The sequence below is a fragment of the Primulina tabacum genome, chromosome 1, assembly GCF_025594145.1.
Source record: "Primulina tabacum isolate GXHZ01 chromosome 1, ASM2559414v2, whole genome shotgun sequence".
Taxonomy (NCBI): domain Eukaryota; kingdom Viridiplantae; phylum Streptophyta; class Magnoliopsida; order Lamiales; family Gesneriaceae; genus Primulina; species Primulina tabacum.
In genome coordinates, this window is record NC_134550.1 from 29,736,886 (window position 1) to 29,740,351 (window position 3,466).

The 3,466-nt window shown below is 38.9% G+C and overlaps 1 non-coding gene across 1 annotated transcript; it reads left to right on the plus strand.

Moving 5' to 3' along the window:
- Window positions 1-474: 474 nt before the first annotated feature.
- On the plus strand, window positions 475-581 carry LOC142521299 (small nucleolar RNA R71). The gene has a single exon (XR_012814123.1). It is a non-coding gene; the product is annotated as a small nucleolar RNA R71 (small nucleolar RNA).
- The last annotated feature ends 2,885 nt before the right edge of the window (window positions 582-3,466 follow it).

Sequence of the window (3,466 nt, forward strand, 5' to 3'; positions counted from 1 at the left end):
TGACCTCCCCATGAAAAGTTTGGGTGATTCCTCCATCCCGGATTATATGTGTTCGAGTAAGGGTCATTTCTAGGACGGTTCTGGAATCCCACTTGTTTTACCGGTGCTCCCTCAGGCACATAGAATGGATTGCCATCTTGGCAATCCTGCACATCATGCTCACCCCCACACTTATCACAGAAAATTTCTTGCAGACGCATAGCCGACCCACTCATGCTCATCCCATCAATCTTTCTATTCAAAGCCTCTAACTGTGCTGAAACCGCCGACAAATCATTAACTTGATTAACTCCAGCACCTCGTCTCTGCCTATCAAACTGAGGATGATAGCTACTAGCAGCCATCTCCTCCAATAACTCATATCCTTCCTCCGCCGTCTTTCTCAGTAAGTTACCACAGGCAGCATCATCTATCATAGTACGGTTAGGAGTAAGCAGACCGTAGTAGAAAGTTTGAACAACTAACCCAAGAGGCAGCTCATGGTGTGGACATCTCCTCAACAAGTCCTTGTAGCGCTCCCATGCCTCGTAAAGTGACTCTTGCTCATATTGAGCAAAAGTAGTAATGTCGGCTCTGAGCTTCATAGTCTTCGACGGAGGAAAGTACTTGATCAGGAACGCCTTTGCCATATCTTCCCATGTAGTAATAGAACCTACAGGCAAACAGTTTAACCACGACTTAGCTTTATCTCTCAGTGAAAATGGAAATAAACGCAAACGAACAGCGTCATCAGACACGCCATTAAACTTAAAAGTATCACAAATTTCAAGAAAGTCAGCTATATGAGAATTAGGGTCGTCAAGTGCACTTCCCCCAAATTGGACAGTGTTTTGAATCATCTGAATGATAGCTGGCTTGATCTCAAACTGATTAGCTCAGATGACTGGTCTTACGATGCTTGGACGTGCTCCATCAAGAGACGGCTGTGCATAATCCAACATCGATATACGCCTTGGCTCCTCTCTTTGTTGATCGCCTTCCATTCTTTCCTTCGCTCTTTGCTGCTGTAGTCGACGTCTAGCTGTGCGTTCGATCTCGGGGTCAAAAGGCTCAAGCTTAAAATCGAGTGATCTTTGCATGCACTACAAGAAAAATCTGCAACACAATGAGAGTATCAAATAACAATAAAATAAATTGTACTAAAAAATTTAAATGAAAAATAAAAAATTGTGAATCAACAGTCCCCGGCAACGGCGCCAAAAACTTGATCGAGCAAAACTTGCACAATGAATAATCCCAAAATTTATTTTATAAATGAAAGCTCGATTTAAATATCGCAAGTGCACGATAGTCAAGTTATAATAAACGTAAGTGAATACGAGTATCGTTCCACAAGGACTGCGTTACACTATTTTTATTTTCAAGTAAAATTTCTTTAGCAACGATAAAATGAGTTGATGATTAAATTATGTAAATTAAACAACTAAAATAATTAAAATGCAAAGAAAACGTACTCAAGACCGCAATGATTAATTTGGATTAAATCAAATGAGAAATGAATTTGTTGGGAATTAGCAGTTCACCTACCACTCGTGTTTAAATAATCACACTCGACTTTGACTCGTGCGTTCGACGGAATTCCCTAGACTAATTAATATACTCTGTCGAGCTATATTAATACTAATAAAAAACATGCAGTACTCAAGTGTCCTCAAATATTTAACAGTTCAAGATTGCATTACATTCTATGGAATCCACTAGCTTTCATTCGGGTGAACTATCACTATCGACACGTACCCAATTCTGTTTATCTACTAAAATTGTAAATCCGTGGTTTATACTATTTGATCGTATTGTTAACTATTCTATCGAACTCATCAACAACATGAAATAATCAAAGGAAGTTAGCTAAGCTTCGATTGAAACAAGAAATAACAATAGCATAAACAAATCACTAATAAAAACGTCGAGAAATAATGTTAAACACCGAGTATGGGGTAGGATCCCCTCAAATCCCAACAAATCTAGAGTTTAGCTACTGAAATTCATGATAAAAACCAACAATCAATGTAAGAAATAAAATACTGAATAATGAAAATACTAAAGATGACGATGGATGACGGCCACGACGCGTGGAAATCTCGAGGTCTTCGAAATATCCTTTGCTCCTAGCCTCTTCTCCAAGAAAAATGATGAAAAGTCTGATAAAGTGTGTCAAAAACGGCTGATCTCGTGTGTTAGGTCTTGGTGTAGGATAGAGGGGTGCTCCAGTACTATTTGTGAGAAAGAAAGATGGTTCAATGAGACTCTGCATTGACTACCGGCAACTGAACAAGGCTACGGTAAAGAACAAATACCCTTTGTCTTGTATCGATGATTTATTTGATCAGTTGCAGGGTTCTTCTGTGTATTTCAAGATCGATCTGAGATCTGGATATCATCAGCTGAGAGTCAGAGATTCTGATATTTCGAAGACAGCTTTCAGAACCAGGTATGGCCGTTATGAGTTTATAGTCATGCCGTTTGGTTTATCCAATGCTCCAGCTGTATTTATGGGTTTGATGAACCGTGTGTTTCAGAAATATCTTGATGATTTTGTGATTATATTTATCGATGATATTATGATATATTCGAAGAATATGATTGATCATGCTGAGCATTTGAGAAGAGTGTTGAGAATTCTGAGAAAAGAGAGACTGTATGCTAAGCTGTATAAATGTGAATTCTGGCTGAAACATGTTGTATTTTTGGGTCACATTATATCTGGAAACGGTATATCTGTTGATCTTAGCAAGGTTGAGGCTGTGATCAATTGGCCTAAACTGACATCTATGCTAGAGATACGTAGTTTTATGGGTTTAGCAGGCTATTATCGTCGATTTATTAAAGATTTCTTGAGTATAGCTAAACCTATTACTCAGTTGACGCAGAAGAATGCACCATTCGTTTGGTCAGAGGAGTGTGAGGCCAGTTTTCTAGAGCTGAAGAAGAGATTGACCAGTGCTCCGGTGTTGACTATCCCATCAGGTACTGGTGATTTCATTGTTTATTATGATATTTCTCACAGAGGATTGGGTTGTGTTTTGATGCAGCGATGACATGTTATTGCCTATGCCTCCAGACAACTGAAACCACATGAGTCTCGCTACCCAATTCATGATCTTGAATTGGCGGCCATCGTCTTTGCACTGAAGATTTGGCGACACTATCTATATGGTGAGAAGTTTGAGATTTATTTTGATCACAAGAGTCTGAAATATCTGTTTTCACAGTCTGAATTGAATATGAGGCAACGAAGATGGCTTGATTTACTGAAAGATTTTGATTGTGAAATCAAATACTATCCTGGGGAAATCAAATGCAGCAGCTGATGCACTGAGTCGAAAGGTATGTTCTTTATCCTTATCGACGATTGGTGTTTCAAATTTGATTGAAGACTGCTGTTTGTCTGGATTAGCATTTGAAACAGATTGTAGACCGTTGAGACTCTATACTATTCAAGTCGAACCAGAGCTGAATTTGAGAA